This window comes from Canis lupus, chromosome 6 (genome assembly GCF_003254725.2).
Source record: "Canis lupus dingo isolate Sandy chromosome 6, ASM325472v2, whole genome shotgun sequence".
NCBI classification, from domain to species: Eukaryota; Metazoa; Chordata; class Mammalia; order Carnivora; family Canidae; genus Canis; species Canis lupus.
The window spans coordinates 21,297,632-21,324,272 of NC_064248.1; the positions used below are offsets into that span (position 1 = coordinate 21,297,632).

Below are 26,641 nucleotides of genomic sequence, written 5' to 3' on the forward strand. Positions count from 1 at the left end.
TACTTGTCCCAACAGATCCTGGAGTCCTGTTTGCTAATTACGCTTCTGAGTTGCGGTGTTTATACTTCTATTTTTATCTTTGCTTTTACACTTCAATGAACCACTCTTTAGTCATTAATCTATTTTTGATCATCAGAACTGCAACAAAACATAATAGTAACAACAAAAATGCAAATTTTACACACATAAACAATAATATGCAAATGATACAGCTAAAATAAACTATATTCTAGTAACTGAATTTTTTTTTCTAGTAACTGAATTTTAACTACTCTTTGTTAAGAGTCTGACCATTTTGAGATATCTGCACTCTTGCACCATTATTAGGAACTTAATGGTCCTTGATAATATTTCTTCCTTTTCAAATTTATAATATTCGGAAGCACCTATTTTCCCATTGCTTATGTCACAGAAACTGCCAAACAACTTGGAGATAATTTGTTTTACAGACAAATTGGTCGCATTTTAGAAATACTGACCCAAAAGATAAAGCTAGAACTCTTTGACATTGTATATAAGCCATCCTATGATCTAACTGTTGTTACTAGTGTGAGTGTGCAAGTGTGTAGGTGTAGTATAACAATGACAATAACATTTTCTATTTACTGAAGCCTTAAAGGACATCAAGTAATCGGTGCTAATCTAAGCATTTCAAGTGGATTCTCTTATTTCAAACTCACAATAACCCTAGGAGCTAGGTACTAGTGTTGTTATTATACATTTACAGAGAGGGAATTATAAATATTATAGATGTACTCGTTCACAATCACAGGAGACTGAGCAGGAATCTGATCCCAGGTTGGTCTGACTCTTAATAATCACGTTGTTTGGCATCCCTTCTTATGACTTCTCCTTTCTGCACTCTCTCACAAACATATACAGCCTCTGTATGTCCCAGCCACACCACACTCCTTTCCATTCCTCAGTGGTCTTCCATCTGTGTCTGTGCATATTTTGGTCCCTTTGTCTGGGATGTTCTCTTCTGTTTCTTGCCTTGTAACCTTGGTGAACTCTCACTCAACCGTCAGCACCCCATTCAAGAGTCTTCTTTTAAAGTCTTACATTCCACCCACATTGTAGGATTTTTACCTTGTCTATAATAGCCTACATTTTATTTCTTTCTGTTCTCCAGATAAAGACACAAAAATGTCTAGAGTGACAGCTGAGTTATTAAGAATTACAATATGACAGAACATAATTTACTACATTGTATCTGATTGTTCCCTGGTCTATCATTAGTCGACTCTACTTATTGAGTTATGTCTCAATGAATAGGCAATTCCTTACCTTAAAAGTGTTATTCTCAGGTGGTCAGAGAACAGAATTAATTCTCATTGTGTCTGTAATAGCAACTAGTTAACTTCATGAGGCACAGAAAATGTATTCTCTGTTTTACCCTCTCCAATTTACTCTCATAGTGAGACCCATGATAATAGGTAAAGTTTCTAAAATGACTATCTCTGGTAGATGGTATTACAGTATGGATATTTAGAAAATATAGTTCTATCAAGGTGGCAAGAACATATCTCCAGGTCTGCTAGTAATTAAGAAAGCTGTAAGTTAATCAGTTATATTCTTTCTGAAGAGAAATTAGAAGGTAGTGGCTTGGAGTAATGGTCCCTAAACTCGTTTGAATACTCACTTTGACAGTATACATTTTGGGCCTACACTTCCACAAATGTATTTACTTATAGTTTATGTGTACATATAATTGTATGGCGTTCAGTATATTATAAAACATTCATGACATGGAAACTAAAAGAAAAAAAAAGAAACTAAAAGAAACGAAGTAAGGAATAAATATAATCAGAAGTTCCATTATTTTCTTTCCTTATCCAATGGATTATCTGGTATACCTGCTGGGATATATTTGTTCTACTACTGAAGATCAATAGTCTGCAAATCATTTACTGGACAAGTACTACTAGCCCACCTGAATCCAGATGCTGGGCTCACCCCAGTAATCCCCAGTACCTGGATGGCCTCTGTGGACTCAGGATGCACATCCACTTCTATATACCCAAAGATTCCAATAGCAGGCCCACATATGGGTACCACCAGGTGGCCCACCCAGAATCTCTGGATAGGATGACCAGTGAAAGATTTTGCCTGTTGAAGCTAGTGTGTAAAGAGTGGAAAAAGTGCCTACTTCCTTAATTGTGCAGATACCAAGGCAAGACTACAAGGATCATGAAAAATCAAGGAAACATGACATCACCAAAAGAAACTAATAAAACTCCAATAACTGACCCTAAAGAAATGGAGGCCTGTGAACTGTCTGACAAAGAATTCAGAATAACCCTTTTAAAGATATTCTGTGAAATGCAAGAAAACACAGATAGGGGATCCCTGGGTGGCGCAGCGGTTTGGCGCCTGCCTTTGGCCCGGGGCGCGATCCTGGAGACCCGGGATCGAATCCCACGTCAGGCTTCCTGCATGGAGCCTGCTCCTCCCTCTGCCTGTGTTTCTGCCTCTCTGTCTCTCTCTGTATGACTATCATGAATAAATAAATAAAATCTTAAAAAAAAAAAAAGAAAACACAGATAAACAACTAAATATAGTTAGGGAAACTACACATAAACAAAATGAGAAGCTCAGCAAGAAAAGAAAACATTAAAAAACAAACACAGAAATCCTAGAGTTGACGAATACAATGACTAAAATGAAGAGATCAATAGAGCTCAACAGCAGACTTGACCAAAGAATTCGTGAGCTAGAAGGCCGATTATTTGAAATCACACAGTCAGAGGAGTAAAACGACAAAAAGAATGAGAGTAAAGAAAGCCAACATGAATTCTGTGATACCATTCAAAGAAACCATGTATTACTGGATTACCAGAAGGAGATGAGTGGGGAAAAGAGGTAGAAGACTTATTTAAATAAATAATGGATGTGGGCAACCCCGGTGGCCCAGCGGTTTGGCTGGGGATCGAGTCCCACATCGGGTTCCCTGCATGGAGCCTGCTTCTCCCTCTGCCTGTGTCTCTGCCTCTTTCTCTCTGTGTCTCTCATGAATAAATAAATAAAATCTTTAAAAAAATGGATGTGAACTTCCCAAATCTGGAGAGTGATTTGGACATTAAAACTTGTAAGTTCATAAGTCACCCTAAAATTTCAGCCCAAAATGATCTTCTCTAAGACACTTTAAAATAAAATTATCTAAAAATCAAAGAAAAGGAGAATTTTTAAAGCAGCAAGATTAAGGAAAATTCTCACATATATGGGAACCCCCATAAGGCTATAGAAAATTTTTCAGCAGACGGACGTCTGGCTGGCTCAGCCGTTGAATGTCTGCCTTCTGCTCAAGGCGTGATCCTAGGGTCCTGGGATCGAGTTCCACATCAGGCTCCCGCATGGAGCCTGCTTCTTCCTCTGCCTATGTCTCTGCCCCTCTCTCTCTGTGTCTTTCATAAATAAATAAATAAATAAATAAATAAATAATAAAATCTTTTAAAAATAAAAAAATAAAGAAAAATTTTCAGCAGAGACCTTGCAGGACAGGAGAGAGTGTAATGATATATTCAGATTGCTGAAAGAAAAAAAAACTATCAACCAAGAATAATTTACCTGGCAAAGTTATTTTGAGAAATGAAGGAGAGACAAAGCTTTTTCCAAACAAACAGAAGCTGAGGGAGATCTGCTTTACAAGACATGCTGAACGGAATTCTTGAAGCAGAATGAAAGGACACTAATTAGCAACATGAAAATATATGCAAATATAAAACACACTGGTAAACGTAAGTATATAGTCAAATTCAGAATACTAATACTATAACATGGTTGTGTGTTAATCACTTAATTATAGTATAAAGGTTTAAAGAATAAAATTACTAAAAGTAATTATTGCTACAATAATATGTTAGTGGATTTACAATATAAATGAGATAAATTGTGATATCAAAAACATAAAATATGAGAGAGGAGTAAGAGTTGAATTTTTGTGTATGATCAAAGTTAAGTTACCATGTTAAAATAGACTGTTAAGTCTATGAGACATTTGATACAATTCTCACGATAACCACAAAACAAAGACCGATGGTAGGCACACAAAAGATAAAGAGAAGAAGACCTATGGAAAATCATCATCTCACAAAAAAAGACAACAAAAGAGGAAGAAAGAAACAAATGAACTACAAAACAACGAGAAGACATAAGACAGCATTAATAAGTACTTACCTATCAATAATTACTTCAAATGTAAATACACTAAATTCTCCAACCAAAAGGCATAGAGTGACTGAATGGGTTAAAAAAACACAACCAAAAAAAAAAACCCCCAAAAAACAAAAAAACCCACAACCCAACTATTTGTCGCCTACAAGAGACTCACTTCAGCCTTAAGGACATATATAGTCTCAAAGTGAAGAGGTAGAAAAATATTCCATGCAAATAGAAACCAAAAGAGAGTGGGAGTAGCCATACTTGCATCAGCAAAATAGATTTTAAGTCAGAAATTGTAACAAGAGACAAAAAAAGGTCATTATATAATGATAAAGGGGTTAATTTGTCAAGAGTATAACAAATGTGAATATATATGCACTCAATATCAGAGCAACTAAACGTATTAAGCAAATACTAACAGATCGGAAGGGAGAAATAACACTACAATAATAGTAGGGACATTAGTAGCTCACAAAAATGGACAGATTATCTAGGGAGAAAATCAATTAAGAAACATTTGACTTGAACTATACCTTAGCCCAAATATATGCAGAACATTCCACCCTACAGAATACACATTTGTCTGAAGCACACACAGAGCATTCTCTAGAATAGATATGTTAGGTCACAGAACAATTTTTAGCAAATGTAAGATGATTGAAATCATACCAGATGTCTTTTCTGATCACAATGGTATGAGAACTAGAAGTCAAGTACAAGAAGAAAACTGGAAAAGTCACAAATATGTGGAAATTAAACAACATACTCGTGAACAACCACTGAGTCAAAGAAAATATCAAAGGGGAAATAAAAAAATATCTCAATACAAAGGAAAATGGAAACACAACACACCAAATTTATGGGATGCAGCAAAAGCGACTCTAAGAGGAAAGTTTAAAGCAATAAATGCCTTCATGGAGAAAAAGGAGAGCATGCTTCCTAGAGCAAAAGAATCCAGCCAGTATCTCTTGCAAAGGAGATGGTCACTTCTTGGGATAGCTTCCAGCTATGGAAAATGAGTATCCTCAAGGGACCCCGGAATCCAACCATAGCATGTACACTACTTTGATGAAGTCTCATGACAGCTATGACATGATTCCCAAAAGCTCCGATTTGTTTATATTTAATATTTCTCTGTAGGTGAAGAAAGCTTTTTTTTTTCTTTCCCTCTTTGGCAACTAATGGTATCTGAGCTGTGCCTTTGTCGGAAAGTAAGAAGCAAGGTTTTGTGGGTATGCTGGCCATCAGGAATTTTTCACCAATCTCCTGCACAACTACTAATCAACCAGGAGGTATACCTAGTGGAGGGAAGTATACCTACATGACTTCTTTAATCCCCTGTCTGCATTGCTTCTAATGCCAGCTTGTTTGATGCCGTCTCTTCATTAATTCAAAATAAGATCCATAGGCTGCCAGTAATTGACCTGGAACCAGGCAACACCTTATATATCCTCACCTATAAACACATTCTCAAGTTCTTCAAATTGTTCGTTCACTGAGTTTCCCAAGCCAGAGTTCATATCTAAGTCTCAGGAAGACCTGCAGATTAGAACCTAGGCCAACACTGTTATGGGCCACACTACCACCTCTGTCTACATGGCTCTGGACATTTTGTACAGCACTGATGCTCAACCCTGCCAGTGGTAGATGAGAAAGAGCGTGTGCTGGACATCCACTCCAAGTTTTATGTTATTGATTTGGCAGCAGCAAAGACCTACAATAACCTAGATATGTCAGTGACCAAAGCTCTACAATGTTGATCACATTGCTTTCAATGTGTCCTTGAGGTGCCAGGATAATTCAGTCAGTTAAGCATCTGACTCTTGGTTTCAGCTCAGGTCATGATCTCAGGGTTGTGAGATTGAGCCCTGCAACAGGCTCCTTGCTGAGTATGGAATCTGCTGGAGATTCTTTCCCCTTTTCCTCTCTCTTCTCTGCTCCTACTGCCACTCACGTGTATGTGCACTCTCTCTCTAAAATAAATAGATAAATAAAATCTTTAAATATGTCCTCAGGGGATCCCTGGGTGGCGCAGCGGTTTGGCGCCTGCCTTTGGCCCAGGGCGCGATCCTGGAGACCCGGGATCGAATCCCACGTCGGGCTCCCGGTGCATGGAGCCTGCTTCTCCCTCTGCCTATGTCTCTGCCTCTCTCTCTCTCTCTATCTCTGTGTGACTATCATAAATAAATAAAAATTTAAAATAAATAAATAAATAAATAAATAAATAAATAAATAAATATGTCCTCAATGCTATTTCATAAGACTCTGGAGACCATCTCTGGTGGAGAAGAGGTTAATTCGTGGAAACAGATTTGCCTGTGTGTAGTGGTGGATAAGAATGATGCAGTCAAGGAAATTGTATCACTAATTGACATCCTTCAGGCCTTGGTGCTCACAGGCAAAGACAAAAACTCCTAAAGTGGGGAAAGAGGTCAGACAGCAACAGGGGATAAGCCTGACTCACTACCCACCCTGGGAATCACAGATGAGATCTTGAGAGAACTGTTACTATTCCCTGCTCAGGAGACCCCAACTCTTCTACCTGGAAGCTGGGGAAGGTAAGGGAAGAGGAAGGAGAATGGATTTTAAGGGGTCCTTATCCTCATAATACTCTTGAGAAAAACTCAGCCTAATACAGCGTAGTCCCTATCCTTTCAGGCATAGTCCCTTTTCTGAGCAAACTACGGGTTCCGTGACCCTGAGAAAAATTCTGATTTCTAAGAGAGTCTCAAACTTCACCCAGCCCTGTGAACTCTGCCTCTGACTCCACCCTAAGACAATAGCACAACAAAGCACTTCATAAAGGTATTTTTATTCATCCTGCTTCATGCTGTATGGGAGAAGGTAAACCCAAGTTTAGTGACATTTCTTCCCCTAATAGGAATGGAGAGGATGGAGGGGAGGGGAGGTCTTTGGGTTCCTGTGCTGTATACATATGAAGGGGAAGGAGTTAGGAGAAGGAGGGCAAAGCGGTTAGCTGAGGTTATTGCTTTTCATGGCAATCCTGATTAAAAGGACAGGAACCTAAAACAACAACAAAAAAAGAAAATCACAAATAAAAGACCTAACGTTACCCCTTAAGGAACTAGAAAAAGAAGAACAAACTAAGCCCAAGGTTAGCAGAAAGAAGGAAATAATAAAGATCAGAGCAGAAATAATTGAAATAAAGGAAAAACAATAGAGAAAATCAACTAAATTAACAGCTAGTCTTTTGAAAAGATAAACAGATTGACAAACCTTTGGACAAAGAAAAAAAGAGAAGACCCAAATAACTAAAATCAGAAATGAAAGAGGAGGTATTACAACTGATACCACAGTAACCCAAATGATCATAAGAGACTACTATGAACAATTACATGCCAACAAAATGGATAATCTAGGAAAAAATGGATGAATTCCTAGAAACATACAACCTATCAAGACTGAATCATGAAAAAAAAAAAGACTGAATCATGAAGAAATAGAAAATTTGAACAGACCAAAAATAAGTAAGGAGACTGAATTGATAATTTAAAACCTCCCAAGAGAGAAAAGCCCAGCACCAGATGGCTTCAATGGTGAATTCTAAGAAATATTTCAAGAGGAATTAACATCAATCTTTTCAAACTCTTCCCAAAAATTGAAGAAAAAGGAACATTCCCAAACTCATTTTATGAGTCCAGCATTACTCTGATACCAAAGCCAGATAAAGACAACATAAGAATAGTAAACTACAGGCCAATATTCCTAATGAATATAGATATAAAAATTCTTATCAAAATACTAGCAACATGAATTCAACAGCATAATAAAATGATCATACAACGTGATCAAGTGAGATTCATTCCTGGGTTACAAATCGATAAATGTGATATACAGTAATAGAATGAAAGATAAAAATAATATGATCATCTCAATAGAGGGAGAAAAAAGTATTTGACATAACTCAACATCCTTTCATAATAAAAACAAATTGGGTATAGAAGGAACATACCTCAACATAATAAAGGTCCTATATGATGAACCCACACCATATTCAACAATGAAAGGTTGATTTCTCACTAAGATCAGGAACAAAAGAAAGGTGCTCACTCTCAATACTCCTGTTCAAGATAGTACTGGAAGTCCTAGCCAGAGCAATTATGCAAGAAAACAAAATAAGAGGCATCCAAATCAGAGAGAAAGAAGTAAAATCATCTTTGCAGATGTTATGATCTTATACATAGAATATCCTAAAGACTCCACAAAAAAACCCCATTAGAACTAATAAATGGGGCAGCCCCGGTGGCGCAGCGGTTTAGCGCCACCTGCAGCCCAGGGTGTGATGCTGGGGACTGGGGATCAAGTCCCGCATCGGGCTCCCTGCATGGAGCCTGCTTCTCCCTCTGCCTGTGTCTCTGCCTCTCTCTCTCTCTCTGTCTCTCACGAATAAATAAATAAAATCTTAAAAAAAAAAAGAACTAATAAATGAATTCTGTAAGGTTGCAGGATACAGAAACAAACTTATAAAATTCCAACTGCATTTCTACACAGTAGCAGCAAAGTATCTGGGAAAAAGTCCCATTTAAAATGGCATCAAAAATAATAAAATACTTAGGAATACATCTTAAACAAGGAGATGAAACATCTATTTGCTGTACATTACAAGACAATAATGAAAAAAATTAAAGAGGACAAAAACAAATACAATATATCCCATGTACATGGGTTGGAAAAATTATTGTTATTAAAATATCTGTACTACCCATCTATAGATTCAATGTAATCCCTATCAAAATTTCAGTTGCCATTTTTTTACAGAAATAGAAAAAACAATCCCAAAATGTAGATAGAAGCACAAAAGACTCTGAATAGCCAAAGCAATCCTTAGAAAGAAAAACAAGGCTGGAAGAACAAAATGTACTTCTTGATATCAAGATTTATTACAAACTTGTAGTAATCAAAACAGTATGATACTGGCATAAAAGCACGTATAAACCAATGGAATAGCATTGAGAACCCAGGAATAAACCCACGCATACATGAGAAAGAAGCCAAGAATACTTAATGGGGAAAGGATAACCTCTTCAATAAATGGTGCTGAGAGGGAACACCTGGGTGGCTCAGTGGTTGCGTATCTGCCTTTGGCTCAGCGTATGCTTCTGGAGACCTGGGATCGAGTCCTGCCTGCTTCTCCCTCTGTCTATGTCTCTGCCTTTGTCTCTCATGAATAAATAATTAAAGTGTTTTTTTTTAAATGGTGCTGAGAAAACTGGATATTTACATGCAAAAGGATGAAATTGGATCCCAGTCATACACAACTCACAACGGAAATGGATTAAAGACTTAAATGGGGGAAGCCCTGGTGGCCCAGTGGTTTAGGGCCACCTTCGGTCCAGGGTGTGATCCTGGAGACCCGGGTCCTGCGTCAGGCTCCCCACAGGGAGCCTGCTTCTCCCTCTGCCTGTGTCTCTGCCTCTCTCTGTGTGTCTCTCATGAAGAAATAAATAAAATCTTGAAAAAAAAAAAAAAGACTTAAATGGAAGGCCCAAAACTATGAAATGTACCAGAATAAAATGCAAGGGAAATGCTCCTGGACTTTGGTCTTAGTAACAATTCTTAGGATATGACAACAACGTATAAGTAACAAAAGCAAAAATCAAAGAGTGGAACTACATCAAACTTAAAAGCCTCTGCATAGCAAAAGCAATAACCAGCAAAATGAAAAGGCAACCTATAGAATAGGAAAAAATATTTGCAGATCATCTGTTAGGTTTTTTTTTAAATATTTTATTTATTTATTCTTTAGAGACACACAGAGAGAGACAGAGAGAGAGGCGGAGACACAGGCAGAGGGAGAAGCAGGCTCCCTGCAGGAGCCCGATGCAGGACTCGATCCCAGGACCCCAGGATCACACCCTGGGGCAAAGGCAGGCACCAAACCGCTGAGCCACCCAGGGATCCCTCTGTTAGGGGTTAATACCCCAAATACACGAGAACCTCCCACAACTCAATAGAAAACAAAATCTGATTAAAGGATTTGAATAGACATTTTCCCCAAAGAAGACATACAGACAGCCAACAGGTATATGAAAAGATGCTTGGGGCAGCCCGGGTGGCTCAGCGGTTTAGCGCCGCCTTCAGCCCAGGGCGTGATCCTGGAGACCCGGGATGGAGTCAGCTCCCTGCATGGAGCCTGCTTCTCCATCTGCCTGTGTCTCTGCCTCTCTCTCTCTGTGTCTCTCATGAATAAATAAATAAAATCTTAAAAAAAAAAAACACAATCAGATACCATCTTATACCTATTAGAATGGCTATTACCAAAAAAGGCAAGAGATAAGTGTTGGGGAGGGTGTGCAGAAAAGGGAGCCCTAGTGTACTGTTGGTGGGAATGCAAATTGGAAGAGCCACTCTGGAGAAGAGTATGGAAGTGCCTCAAAAAATTAAAAATAGAACTACCATATGATCCAGTAATCCTGCTTCTTGGTACATATTTGATGGAAATGCAATCAATATTGAAGAGATATTTGCACCCTCATATTCACTGCAGCATTATCCACAATAGCCAAATCATGGAAACAGCCTAAGTGTCCACTGATGGATGAATGGGTAAATAAGCTGCGTTATTTATTCAACTATAAGAAAGAATGAAATCCTTCATTTTGTGACAATATGGATGGACCGTGGGGGCATTATGATAAGTGAAGTAAGTCAGACAGGGAAACACAAATACAGTGTATTCTCCCTTACATGTGGAATCTAAAAAAATATGAACTCATAGAAACAGAGAGTAAAATGGTGGTTGCTGGGAGGCAGGGAAAATGAGGGAGATGTTGGTCAAAGAGTATAAACTTCTAGCCATAAGTTCTGGGAATCTAATGTACAGCATGATGACTATAATTAACAATACTATATTATATTACTGAAAGTTGTTAAGAGAGTAGATCTTAAATGTTATCAGCACAAATACAAAAACAAAATTATAAGAGAGAATGTAAGTGTTTACTAACTACTGTGGCAATCACTTCACAATATATGTGTGTATCAAATCATTACATTGTACAACTTACACCTAAGTTGCTTATATGTTAATATGTCAATACAGCAGGGGAAAAAAAGAAAATCAATATAAGTCACTATACTAAAAGAATAAAAATAGGAAAATCATTTTATTATTTCAAAAGACGCAGAAAAATGTTTGATAAAGTTCAAAGACCATTAATGGTTAAATGAAACCAAGCAAAGGAGAAATAGGAATTTTCTTAATCTGATAAACACACACACACACACACACACACACAACTCTAAAAAACCCCTTCAGCAAATATGTTACCTGTGTAATGTTGAATGTTTTCCCTTTCTTTCTTTTTTTTTTTTTTTTTTCCCTTTCAATCAAAATGAGACAAGAATTGCTTTCACCATTTCTATTATGTATTAGAGGATTTATCTGGTACAATGAGGCAACAAAAAGAAATTAGAAGGTATAAGGAGTGGAAAGGAATAAAACCAGCTTGCAGAAAATGGTTTAGCAGTTTCTTGTACAGTTGAACTGAGGCATACTCTATGACCCAGCATTTTCACTTCTGGGTATATACCTAGAGGAATTCTTGCACAAGGACACAAGACATGTACAGGAATGTTCCTAGCAACGTTATTCATACTACTCCCAAACTGGGGGTGTAGCAAAGTTATTCATAATACTTCCAAACGGGGTGGGGGGAGGTGAACCAAATACCCACCAAGAGTAGAATGGATAGATTGTAAAACATTCATGTGGTTGATTAATATGCCAATGAAAATGAATGAATCATAGCTACAAATATAGACATGAATGAATGTCAAAAATAAAAATATCAAGCAAAATACATGCCACAGAAAAATGTCTGTCTTGTGATTACATTTACATTACAACTCACAAAGTTGGAAAAACTAAGTAATACATTGCTTAGGGATGCATCCACATGCGGGGAAAAAAACATCAGAAAAATTGTGACAAAAGCCGAGATAGACGTCACCTCTAGGGAAGGATGAAGAAGGATGTTTTTGGAAAGTTTCAAAGGCAGGAGGTGGTTGTTATGAGGGTATTTTTATTCTTTAAGCCATATATATATATATATATGGCTTAAAGCTATATATATATATATATATACACACACACACACACATATATGCTCATGTGGGATATATTTCACTATAAAGGTTTTTTCAAAAGCAATTCCCTTTAGGTCTAATTACCAGTTTACAAAGACTATAAAGGATAGTGGAACATACTAAATGATACCATGAGTAAACAATCAGTGAAGTCTAGACTTTGGGAAAATCTAGAGAACAAATCATCTTATTTCTTCAATACATCTTGTTATCTTGTTTCCTCTCTCTCTCTCTCTCTCTCTAATAAATAAATAAACTTTCAAAATGTCAAGGGAGAAAAAAGACATGAAGAAAAACCCTATAACTTACACAACACTTAAGAGACATAGTCACTAACTGCCATGTGTGGACCTTATTTGGATACTCATCAAACAAACAGATTACAAATTAAATTATATGCCAGTTGCAGATATCTGAGCACAAATTGGTTATCTGATGATAATAAGGATTTATTCTTGATTTTATTGGGATGGGGTGACGGTACAGTGGTTATGGTTAAAAAGGGAGTCCTTGTCTTTTAGAGGTCGATAATGAAAAATTTATGGATGAAATTACATCAGCCTAAGATTTGACTCAAAACAATCCTGGGTTTGAAGGATGATATAAAGAAAACAAAATCGGCCATGAGTTGAAAATTATTAAAGTTTATGATGGTATACTGGGTTTCACTAAATTTGAACATGTTTGAGAGCCTGTATACTAAAAATAAAGTAAGATAAAAACCAGAGCAAAAAATAGGGTTCATTCTGGTATTCATTACCTTCTCACTTTGCCCAGAATAGCACCATTTTTCTTCCACAGGACAATCTAGATCTGTGGTTCTCAATCTTTTTTTTTTTTTTTTTTTTTGAAGTAGGCTCCATGTCCAGCATGGAGCCCAATGCGGGGCTTGAACCCTGACATCAAGACCTAACCTGAAAAAAAAAAAAAAAAAAGACCTAACCTGAGATCAAGAGTCTTAACGAACTGAACCACCCAGGCACCCCTGTGCTTCTCAATCTTTAATGAGCTTACAAGTCGGAAAGATCTTGTTAACATTCAGATTTGGATTCAGAAGATCTGAAGTGGGGTCTGACATTCTGCATTTCTAACAAGCTCACAGGTGATGCTGATGCAGGATTCCCTTCAGGAACACAGTCTTTCACCTCTTCATAACCTCTCTTCCACTGGCCTTCTACCACTTACTCATTCTCCATCATTCCATCCTGGTCTCATTCCCAATCTGGCCCAGCTTAGATTCTATGGCTCAGCTTGACAATCACTCCCTTGTAACCACCTTCAACATCCCTGCCCTTTTCTCTTCTTTGGAATTTGTCTGATAAAACTTCATTGTGATGGCACTCTACCATCGCCAAGCGCTTAAACCCAAGCACTTAAATGATACTGGAGGAAACGTCCCAGTACATGCTCTTAATGGGCACTCTGCTTTACCCAGCTATCCCGGCTCCTTTTTTTAATAATGCTTATTTCTCCCTCTCCAAGAGGACCATCTTATATGTCCTCTTCGTTCCTCTTCCTGTCTCCTCTTCTGCTGATGACCTTGCCTTATACTTCACTGTGAAAATAAAAGTTGACAGGTAGCAAGTGCTTTGTCTTCCCAACACCACATCTACAAGCTTTTGTGTATCTGCTACATTTTTTCTCATTATCCCCTCCTATAAAAAATAAAAATCTGTCATCACCTATTCATTCATACACAGTTTGGATCCCATTCCCTCTCTCTCTTCCAGCTGGACTACTCCGATAGTTTACATAATCTAGAGCCTTCTAATTTTTTTAAAGCAAATGTAAAATCAAGACCGTTTCCCTGACTCTGACCCATTTCTAAATACTGCCTAATTTCTATTATCTCTTTCACAGTTTGTTTACCTTCATTCACTCCTTAACCCACTCCAATTTGGTCTCCATCCTCACCACTCCACCAAAATTGCTCTTGTCAAAGTCTTCAGCTACCTCCACGTTTCCAAGTCAAACAGACACTTTTCTGCCCCTTAATTTACTCAGTGTCTCAGCAATATTTGACCCAGCTGATAGCATATTTGACTTTTTTCTGCCATTCCTACTCCTGTTCCCCACTGCAAACATCCTGATCCTCATCTAGTCTTTTCGCTTTAGGAAATAGTATCACCAACGTAGGAAGCTTCTTTAATATGTCCTTTTTATTCAACCCCTATCAGATCCAACAGCAAGGCTTGATTTTTGTTTTTGTTTTTGTTTTTTGACCTCTTAAGAATTTTTCTAATCTGTCCACTCTGGTTCCATCCACTGCAGTTACATTAAGCTAAATTGACTCCTATTTCCCAAACAAGCCACCTACTTCCTTGCCTCAGGGCCTTTGTATATGCTGTTGCCTTGCCTGGAACACTTAAACACATTCTGACTTCCATATGGCTCAAATTTCATTCTACGGTAACAATCTCAAAAGTCTTCCTAGACTCCAAGCTATTCCCAGATAATCCTGTGAGAAAAGGAGGAGACATTTCTATACCACATTCTAGATACGCTCCTGATCTGTGGCCAAAACAGATGCTCAGACTCCTACTTGTTCTAATCAGAACATAAAGTTTGATATACGACCAAGTTTAAGTTCATTTCCAACTATAGCAAAATTGGCTTCAAATTTTCTCCTGGCTTTCGGTTCCTCCCATAGTAGAGGAAGACAGTATCCAGCTTATAATTTTGAATTCATGTTGTACACTGGAAACAAACAGAATCCAATATTTTGTACCTCCTCTGGTTAAGAGATCCATTTCTCTATTCCTTGAATCTGGTCTTGACCATGTAACTTGTCTACGTCAATGGAACACTAGCAAACGTGTAACAGGTGGATGTTTGTAGGGCACCTGGGTGGCTTAGTCAGTTAAGCATCTCCAGTTAACTGAAGTGCCTTCAGTTCAGGTCATGATCCCAGGGTCTTGGGATCAGGTCTCACATCCGGCTCCCTGCTCAGCAGGAAGTCTGCTTCTCCCTCTACCCCTCCCTCCTGCTTGTGGGCATGCATGCCCACATGCTCTCTCTCTCAAATAAATAAATACATTTTTAAAAATCTTTAAAAATATATTGTAAAGTGCTTGTGTGTTGGGGGGCTCCCTTTCCCTTGTTGCTTTTGGAACCCAGCTGTCATGTGAAGAGGACTGGGCTAGCTTGCTAGATATGGAGACACATGGCCTGGCCAATTTCAATTGTCCCTGCCCATCAACGAAAATGTACATGAGATCATCTAAGATCAGCCACCGTCAGCCAGTGTGCCAGCTGACTAGCTACATGAGCGAACTCATGCAAAAAGTACTGTCCAGATGATTCCACCTGCAATTGCCAACTCACAGCATATGGAACTATAAATGAGTGTTGTCTTGAGCACTACATTTCAGTGTGGTCTATAATGCAGCAAAAACTAACCGATACACCTCTTGAAGAAGTCTTTTGGTACTGCAGATCCAATTATGCTACTTCCCTACTAAAAATGCTATAATGGTTTTTTCATTGATCCTGGGATACAACCCAAGTCACTTTAGCAAGGCCTACAAGAGACGCACATAGTCTGGATGGCCTCATCTCCTGTTACGGTCCCACTTACACTGTGCTCAGCCCATTGGCCTCCTGATGCTCCTCGAGTGGTCCCAGCACTTTCCAACCTCGAGGTTCTCACACACACTATTCCCTCTGTCTGGAGTGTTCCTCCTGCCTCTTTACCTGTTTGACTTCCTACTCCTCTCTCAGGTTACATCTTAAGTATTACATTGGCAGAGGCTGGGACTCCTCCCCCAACTGAAGTATGTCTCCAGTTACATATTTTCATCGCACCCTACTATTCCTTTTAGCAAATACCCTGATTTGAAATAATATATTGTCCCCACAGAATGTCTCTGTTTTGTTCACAAATATAGCCCTGAACTTTGCATATTACCTGTCACATAGTAATGTGGATGGGTTTAATTTTTCTTTTTTGGAGGCAGTTTATCACAGTAGGTAACTGTGCAGGCTCTGGAGAAAAGCTGCCTGGGCTCAAAAACTAGCTCTATCACTTATACTAGTTAAGTGACCTAACGAACTGCTTTGTGCCTCAGTTTGCCCATTTCTAAATTAGAGATAAAAATAGCACTTGCTCATTGAGTTGTTGGGTGGATTGTGCTCATTGTTCATTATTTCTTGCTGAGCAGGTGTCAGCACACCTGGGTAACAGTGAACCAGAAGCTTCTGACATAGCCAACATCTCCTTCCTATGTAGTAAGTATGGTCACTGCCATGATTAAATTTACATGTGTCTTCCCCATGGCTAGTTTCTCAGCCAACCCTCTGTCTCATCCTGCAAAGGTGCGGCCTCACACTCAGAGCCAGATCTCTGAGACACGTAGAGCCCCTAATCCTTGAGCACTGATGGATTTTGGCTCCTGTTTTAAGACCTGATTTCTCCCACAGAGCCAGACATTTGGGGTCAGAGGGCAATGTCTCCTGACTGCTGTAAACTGCCCCTCCTATCACTTGATGATCCGCTAGCTGAGTGGGGATCTGGAGCCCACAAACATCCACCCGAGAAACAGCTCTGATGGCTCCAAGAAACAGATCAGTCACCCTTTAACACAGATGCGCACGCACACACATATATGACAGGAACCAGGCCATCTACAACGTATTAGCGAGGAAAACATTTTGGAAGGGATGATTAATACATTTGCAATCACCAAGTCCTCAGAGGCTTTCTTTCAGGTTCTGGACAGAAAGAATGTAAGATCTAGGTACCCCCCAAAAAATCATTTTAAAAGGTGAGAGGAGCAGACCCCCTAAGAAAAGCAGTGGGAGACAGAAAGTGGGGGAAAATAGGAGTGGAAGAGGGAGAGGGCAGGTAAACAAACAAACAAACAAACAAACAAAAAAACAGACTCAAAGGAGCAAGGTTGAGGGAGGAGAGACAAGGGAAAGAGGCAGGCTGGAGGGGGAGAAGGGGAAAGGGATGGAGGACTTCCTTCCACCCCAGCACGACGTAACCAGCACAGCTCCGCTTCCCAGGAAGGCTGCGGATGTCTGGCCGACCGACCGAGAGCTGCAGCTCCCTAGAGCCGGCAGGCACTTTCCTCTCAACGTGCCCAGTGCCCAATGAGGGTGCCCTGTGCATGCTAATGAGCCAGTCTAGGGCAGCTTCACAAATAATTGCTCAAAGTGCTCAGTAACTTACCAGGCTGGGAGTCAGTGGGCTGCAGAATGATGGGGCACAGCTCCTGGGGGACCCCCCAGCAGAGGGGGCCTGGTCTCCAGGTACCCGGTGCTCACAGGTTAGTGCCTGCAAGATGACGGGTTTTCCATTCAGTCGGGCACCAACCCAAAGGTAGGGAGAGCCAGACCAAAAGGCAAAAGAGAGGAGGGGAACCTGCTTGTGTTTTTGTATTTAAATTGTTTTTGAGCCCACGTAGCCCTGGGAGTCACATGCTGCCTCCAACATCACCGGAGTCATCACATGATACAGGTCCCCCATCATGTGATAAGACAATTCTGCTTAACTTCGGCCCCCCCCCCAGCCCCCACCCCCACCTCACAGACTGACGGACAAAGTGCTTCTGGAGGAGCCCCCCCTCCACGCAAAAATCCGTGGTGGAGGGAGGGATGCAGATGGAGAACGCTCAGAGCCCACGCAACGCTAAGATCTTGATGAATACTTAATAGCCTTTCTCTCTCTCCTCCTAAGCTACTGCGACTTGGAGCCGTGCCAGCCTCATTTGAATTCCAGCCTTTGTGAATAACTCAAGTGTCGCCACTGTCGCTCCAGCAATTGCAGGGCGTTTGAGCTCACACCATCCTGCCTCGTTCTGGAAAGCCCAGCTAGGCTGCCTCCCCGCCCGGCAGCTTCCATGCTCACCGAGCAGCGGGAGAGGGGCGGAGGTGGGAGCCTGCGCCCGCTGAACCTTCTAGGCTCCCCCCCACCCCCACCCCAGCTGCAGTAAGAGTCAGGTGGGGCCCGTCTGGCTCTCTGATTAGGCTGTCTCCTCTTTACTTGGTGATCATAGTTCTGCTCTGTCTGCAAGAGCTCTCTCTCTCAATCTGCCCCTGTGCATGTATTTCTGGGTTTCTCTCCTTCACCAGGATACAGTCGAACACATCTGGCTTCGAGATATGTTGGGCTCGTTTCCCGCCATTGCAGTAATTTCCTTTTCTCATTTATTCACTCTAACAACCTTTTGTTAAATAAGCATTTCTGTAGAGCACGCACCACGTTGCAGGTCTTGTGCTGGGTGGTGAGCAGAAGGGGAGGGAAGAGAGGTTGAAAAGATGCATAAAGTGAGGGGTCTCTGTTCCTGTTCTTCAGGTGATGCTATCTGTGAGAGGCAGCAGGAACACACCAAGGGAGCAGATGCACATTTCAGAGTCACTCAAACTCGGGCATGAGTCTGTCTACACCTGGATTTCAACTCTACCTCCAGCCTCCCTACCTTCCATTCTGCCCAGTAGAGGAAATGGACTCTAGTCACTTCCAAATAAACGCCTCTGGGTGATTTTTCTCTGCTTCAGATTTAAAGCAAGTGACATTAAATATTTTTCTCTTGGGGGATCCCTGGGTGGCTCAGGGGTTTAGCACATGCCTTCCGCCCAGGACGTGATCCCAGAGTCCTGGGATCGAGTCCCACGTCGGGCTCCCTGCATGGAGCCTGCTTCTCCCTCTGCCTGTGTCTCTGCTTCTGTGTGTGTGTGTGTGTGTGTGTGTGTGTGTGTGTGTCTCTTATGAATAAATAAATAAAAAATAAATAAATAAATAAAATAAAAATTTTCTCTGTTGCTGTGCATCCTGGGGTTGACACTAAGCTCTGATACTCACTCCAATGAACTAGTAAACTGTGTGGACCACTTTCCTTAGAAGGAGATAGATAGTGCTTCACTGTCACCTTGCAATTTGGGGGCGAGGTCCAGCAAAAGACGATTATATCTTAAGGCCAGATGGGCAGCAGTGTAAAAAGCCTCTGAGAGGAGCCTGCTCCAAATAAAAAAGTTTTGTTCTATACTGTCTCATATAGTAATGCAGAGAAGGTGTCTATGGCACACACAGTTGATTGCTTAACCTTGATGGAGTTTACACAATATGCTACTTTGTTTCCTGCATGTGGGAGAATGGGGGTTTAGAGTGGAAATTAGATTTGGGGATAGACAAATAGAGAATTTACATTTCCTAAGGACCTCAAGGGCAGGGATCTTGCCTTGTGCATTTCTGCGACTTGTATTCCCTGTCAACAAAACCCCTTTATTGTTCCAACAGCAATGTTTCCAACCCCAGGGATGACTTGAATTATTGCTCCAGGGGTAGGCATGTCACAGTTCTTGCCAGAAGGGTGGAAGGGTCAACTGCTTGGACCTTTGGGAAAGATTTTTTTCCTACTTAATAAGAGAGAGGCTCATGAAGAAAAACAAAATGTCCTTTTCCTGCTTGCTACATTTTGCTACTTGCATGTGGTCACAGGAGAAAGCCACCATGTGACAATGAGATAAAGAACATCGTGACATGCTAAAGATGACAAAGGACAGAAAAATCAGGTCCTTAATGGAATTGAACTGCCAAAATGATCAGCTGTTTTAAGAAAATTAAGCATCTTTATGGTTTAAGCTCCTCCTAGTCAGGTATTTTATCACTTGTGGTTGGAATACATCCTCAATGAAATAGTATCCAGGGAATTTGGCAACTGCTTCCTGGCCTTTGAAGTTGTCAAGATGGAAGTCTGGTGACAGTAGGTTAAAAAAGTAAATTGGAACATTCTGTTCCTGACAATACAGAGGACCCAATAGTTATAGGGAAGTTCTGAATAAAATATAGCAGACATTCTTTTAAGTGCATAGCTTATCTCTTGAAAAGGGAAGAAGAAACAAAACAAGAGAGCTAAGCACATAAGTTAATACTGTGCCAATCTTGAAGAACTGGTGCTTGGTGGGGATATGGGAGCCTTAACAGATTGGGTTGTAGCTCCAAGTAGCTGCTGGTGACAAAGTCTTGAGCCTGAGAGCTAGAACTGAAATTTCCACATTAACTTAAGGACTTCAAAGCACTGTATTCTCAGTGAAAATGTGGAACAGAACAGAGTTTACTTTTATGTCCAATCAAACATGAAATCTTGTGGGATTTGATCTGAATTCTAGGTCAGGGGAAAAAAATGACTCCCCTGAAAATTAATAACCATGGCCTTTCCTCACGTGTTTTTGATGTTTGAATATACAGCTGACTCTTGAACAACACAGGGGTTAGTGGTACTGACCTGATGAAGTAAAAAATCCACACACAACTTTTGAATCTTCAAAAACTTAACTACTAATATCTTGCTGTTGACCAGAAGCCGTACTGATAACATAAACAGTTGATTAATGCATATTTTTTATGTTATATCTAATATATACCATATTCTTACAAAGTAAGCTAGAGAAAAGAAAATGTTACTAAGAAAATTGTAACAAAGAGAAAATACATTTACAGTACTATAAAAAAAAAGTCCATGGATAAGAGGTTCAACACAGTTCAAAGCTGTGTTGTTAAAAGGTTAACTGTAAACCACTTTTATGATCTAGGAATATCAAAAATAAAAAATAACACATAAGGAAAGGGGCCTTGGACAGGCAAACATAAAATTGATCTAGAGGTGAATTTCTTAAGTCCAGGCCTCACAGAATTCCCACAGATTAAGTTCCCACTGCAGATGAGTTCATAATGCAAAATTATAAAACGCCAGTTCTTTTATTTTTTTTTAATTTTTTTTATTTATTTATGATAGTCACACACAGAGAGAGAGAGGCAGAGACACAGGCAGAGGGAGAAGCAGGCTCCATGCACCGGGAGCCCGACGTGGGATTCGATCCAGGGTCTCCCGGATCGCGCCCTGGGCCAAAGGCAGGCGCCAAACCACTGCGCCACCCAGGGATCCCAACGCCAGTTCTTTTAACACATAAAGTACTAGTAGACAGAGCAAAGAGCAGGGCAAACTCTATAAATTTCATATAATAAAATAGCTGAGGGTGACTGGGTGGCTCAGTTGGTTAAGCATCTGACTCTTGATTTCAGCTCAGGTCATGATCTCAGCATCCTGGGATAGAGCACTCCCATCAGGCTACTTGCTCAGTAAGGAGTCTCCCTCTCCCTCTCCTGCCCTTTCCCCTACTCACACACTCTTTCTCTTAAATAAATCCTTTAAAAAACCAGTTGAATGAAGCCCTTAAAAATACTTTATACTTAACTTTAAAAAATTTATTTATTTATTTAACAGAGAGTACACAAAAACAGGGGAGCAGTGGGCAGAGGGAAGGGAGAGGGAGAAACAGGCTTCCTGTCAGTAGGGAGCCCAAAGCAAGGCTTGACCCCAGGATCCTGAGATCATGACCTGAGCCAAAGGCAGATGCTTAACTGACTGAGCCACCCAGGTGCCCCATGCCTAATTTTTTTATTTTTTTTTTATTTTTTTTTTTATTTTTCTAATTTTTTTAAAAAGATTTTATTTATTTATTCACGAGAGAGAGAGAGAGAGAGGCAGAGACACAGGAAGAGGGAGAAGCAGGCTCCATGCAGGGAGCCTGACATGGGACTAGATCTGGGGTCTCCAGGATCACGCCCTGGGATGAAGGCGGCGCTAAACCGCTGAGCCACCCAGGCTGCCTGCCATGCTTAATTTTTAAAAAGAGGGAGTGCCTTTTGATTCCAAATAAGATGGAATCACAGAAATTAGATGTACTCTTCTGCCTGAAATTGAAAAAAAAGATAAAATATAAAATAACAGTTTTCAATACACTGAACATCGATAACAAAGGACAGTGATCTGTGAACAAAGGCAACAAATGAGATAAGCCCTGTTATTGCCCGTATTACTGCCTAGAGAGAGTTTCCAGGGTGCAGTGTGGAGGTGGAATTCAGGTTGAGACTTCAGTCCTTCTGAATCAAAGAGGCAGAGCTGGGAGTCCAGGGAGGCCAAGAAGACAGAGTTTGCAGAGCAGGGTACTGGGCAGGACAGAGCTGCACAGAAAATGAACTCCAGAGAGCTGCAAGGGTGTATCTCCTAAGTCTTCAGCTGAGTACATATCATCACATGCCTGTGAGAAAACTGCTTAGGACAATGGAAAAAACTACCCAAAAGGATTTGAGAGACCAACTTTTGGGGCACACATAGGCCAGGAATAAATGCTACTCACTACCCTAGACAGGAAACTTCCTAATTCACAGGGTATTAGGTAAAACTGTCAGAAGTATTTTGCCTCCGTGGTGGGAATGAATTATCCTTAGACTAAACACAACTCCAATTTAGCCAAACTTTAAAAACAAGCCTTGAAAGTGTCAACAAGTGACTTAAACGTATCCCATATTAAAGTTCAACAAGATTGGCAGCCCCAGTGGCGCAGCGGTTTAGCGCCGCCTGCAGCCCAGGGCGTGATCCTGGAGACCGTGGATCGAGTCCCACGTCAGGCTCTCTGCATGGAGCCTGCTTCTCCCTCTGCCTGTGTCTGTGCCTCTCTCTCTCTCTCTGTCTCTGTGAGTAAATAAATAAAATCTTAAAAAAAAAAAAGTTCAACAAGATTTAAAGAAACACATATCAAAGTAAAATTCACAAGTCTATCATTTAATCTAGATCATTATCAGACATACAAGGAAACAAAAAATAACGCATAAGACAAATAATCAAAACTAATCTAGAAATGGCACAAAATAGAATTAGTATATAAGAAAATTCAAGCAATTAAGATAATTATGTTCCATATATACAAGCGAGAGGAAAAGAAGTAAGTAGAAACATGGACAATATAACAAAGAAAAAAATGAATCTTCTAAATGAGAAAACTATAATGACTGAGAAGAAAATTACACTGCATAAGATTAAAAGCAGAAACATAAGGAAAACTGTACCAAAGAACATCATAATCAAATTGGGGCAGCCCCTGTGGCTCAGCGGTTTAGCACCGCCTTCAGGGCGTGATCCTAGGATTGAGTCCCACTTTGGGCTCCCTGCATGGAGCCTGCTTCTCCCTCTGTCTCTCTCTTTCTCTGTGTCTCTCTCATGAATAAATAGAGAAAATCTTTTTATTTTTTTTATTTTTTTATTTTTTTGAGAAAATCTTTTTAAAAAAATTGCTTAAAACCAAGTATAAAGAGAAAATACAAAAAGTGGTTAGGGACTGGGGTAACTGGGTAGCTCAGATGGTTAAGTGTCTGCTTTCAGCTCTGGGGGTGATCCCAGAGTCCTGGGATCAATTGAGCCCCACATCAGGCTCCCTGCTCTGCAGGGAGCTTGCTTCTCCCTCTGCGTGCTGTTCCCTCTGCTTGTGCTCTCTCTCTCTCTCTGTGCCAAATAAATAAATAAAAATATTTTAAAAAGTGGTTAGGGATCATTTGGTGGAATTGCTATAATTAAAGAAATATGCTTTTGTGTTGACAAAATTGTGGAGAAATTGGAATCCTCATACATTTGCTGGTGAGAATATAAAATGGTACAGCCACTTTGGAAAACAGTTTGGCAGTTCCTCAAAAAGTTAAACACTCAATTACTGATTGATCCAACAGTTCTGATCCTAGGTATATACCTCCAAAAAATTACACACGTTTTCATAAACACTAATACATGAGTGTTCATAGCAGCATTAATCACAATAGCCAAAACATGAAAACCCAAATGTCTGTCAACTGATGAGTAGGGAAGCAAAATGTGGTATGTACTTACAATGTAATATTACTTGGCTAAAAAAAGAAATTAAATATTGATACAAGGTGCAACATGAATGAACTTTAAAAACATTATGCTAAGTGAAAGAAAGCAGTCACCAAAAAACTCATATATTATATAGATTCCCTTTATGTTGAATATTCAGTATAGGCACATCTGTAAAGACATATATGAATTACATTCCATAAAGCTGTTACAAAAAATAAAAAAGCAATGAGAGAAGGGGAAAGATATTTTACAGAGAACAAAGGTAAGAAGGACAGCAGATTTTTGTTGGAAAAAAATGCATATGGGAAGACAGCATTACATCTTTAGAGTACTAAAAGGAAAAAAAGTCGACCTAGAATTCTATACCAAGCAATAAATATTTCAAAAATGAAAGCAAAGTAAAAATGCTTTTAGTTATATAAAAGCTGAAAGAATTCATCATGAGCATACCCTTATTATAGGAAATGTTCAAGGAAGTCCTTCAAGCAGAAGAAAATGATCCCAGATGGAAATCTGGATCTACATAAAGGAATACATATTCCTTTTTTTAAAGTTTTTTTTAAAGATTTTATTTATTTATTCGTGAGAGACACAGAGAGAGAGAGGCAGAGACACAGAGAGAGGGAGAAGCAGGCTCCATGCAGGGAGCCTGATGTGGGACTTGATTCTGGGTCTCCAGGATCATGCCCTGAGCTGAAGGCAGATGCTCAACCTGCTGAGCCACCTAGGCGTCCCTACATATTCCTTTCAAGAGAACATAGAATGTTTACAAGGTTAAACCACTGCTTCAGTCATGAGACAAATTTCAAAAAACTCAAATAGATAAAAATGATACAAAATATCTTCTCCTACCAAAATGGAATTAAATTAGGGACGCCTGGGTGGCTCAGCAGTTGAGTGTCTGCCTTTGGCTCAGGTGGTGATCCCAGAGTCCTAGGATGGAGTCCCACATCAGGCTCCTTCAGGGAGAACTGCTTCCCCCTCTGCCTATGTCTCTGCCTCTCTCTATCTCTCATGAATAAATAAATAAAATCTTTTTTTAAAAAAAAGAACAAAATGGAATTAAATTAGAAATCAGTAACATAAATATATCTGAAAAATCTCTAAATATTTGGAAATTAAATAGCATACTTCTAAATAACCCATGGTGAAAGGAGAAATCAAAAAGGAAAAGCAGAATTTTGAACTGAATAAAAATAAAAACGTAATAAATAAAAATGTATTGGATGCAGTTAACATGGTATTTAAATAGAAATCTGTGACACTGAATGCCTATATTAGAAAAGAAAGACCTCAACTCAATACTTCAGCTACTGTCTTAAGAAATCAGGAGGAAAAAAAGCAAATAAAACATACCATAAGCAGAAGAAAGGAAATAAAAAATTAGAACTGATATTAGTAAAACAGAAAACGGAAAAAAATTTAAAAAATAAAACAGAAAACGAATATAGTATAGAAAAACCTATGAAGCCAAAAGCTGCTCTTACCAGATCAATAAAATTAATAAACTTCCAGTTACACTGATCAAAGAGAAAAAAGGCACAAATTACCACTATCAGGAATGAGGGGGTGCCTGGGTGGCTCAGTCGGTTAAGCATCTGCCTTTGGCTCGGTTTGTGACCTTGGGGTCCTGGGATGGAGACCCACATGGGGCTCCCTGCTCAGTAGGGAGTCTGCCTCTCTCTCTCCCTCTGTCCCCTCCCCCCCCCCCCGCGTGTACTCACTTTTGGGTGTGCCCTCTTTTAAATACATAAACAAACAAACAAATAATCTTTTTTTAAAAATCAGGAATGAGAAAGATGGCATTGCTCCAGATTCTATGACTATTAAAAAGGATAATAAGAAGATACTATGAGTAACTTTATGTTGATGAATTTGACAACTCTAATGAAATAGGCAAATGCCTGGAAAGACACAAGCTGTCAAAGCTTACTCGAGAATAGATAGATAACCTGGTTAAGTGTTATATCTATCAAAGAAATAGAAATTGTTCTTAAAATCTTTTTTTCTTTTTCTTTTCTTTTTTAAGATTCCATTCATTTATTTGACAGAGAGAGCACAAACAGGGGGAGCAGCAAAAGGAGAGGGAGAAGCAGACTCCCTCCTGAGCAGGGAGCCCGATGTGGGGTTCAATTCCAGGACCCTGAGATCATGAGCTGAAGGTAGACACTTACCGGCTGAACCACCCAGGTGCCCCTAAATTGTACTTAAAATCTTTTCAGTGAGGAAAACTCCAGAGCCAGATGACATCACTAATTCTACCAAATTCTTAAGAAAGAAAACATTCCAATTTTACACCAGCTCTTCCAGAAGATTGAAGGAGGAGGAATGAATGAATGAATTCTGCAAAGCCAGCACTATTCAGCAGTCTCTTGAACATAGATGAAAAAATTCTTAACAAAATTGAATTTAATATCATATTTAATATCACGTAATGATTCAGTGAGGTTTATTTCAGCAAAGTTAATCTAACATTTAATCAATGTAATTCACATAATAACTAGAAAAGAAAACCCACATAATTATCCCAATAGATGCCCCCTAAAAATAATTGACAAAACACAACATCCATTTCTGATAAGTCTCAGCAAACTAGGAATAGAAGGAAACTTCCCCAACCTGATAAAGGGCATCTAAGTAAACAACCTATAGGTAAATCACACATAGCAGCAGAAGACTAAAAGCATTCCCCCTGAGATCAGGAATAAGACAAGGAT

At 39.6% G+C, this 26,641-nt stretch overlaps 1 pseudogene; it reads left to right on the forward strand.

Moving 5' to 3' along the window:
• Positions 1–5,169: 5,169 nt before the first annotated feature.
• Positions 5,170–6,579, forward strand: LOC112640225 (5'-AMP-activated protein kinase subunit gamma-1-like; annotated as a pseudogene).
• The last annotated feature ends 20,062 nt before the right edge of the window (positions 6,580–26,641 follow it).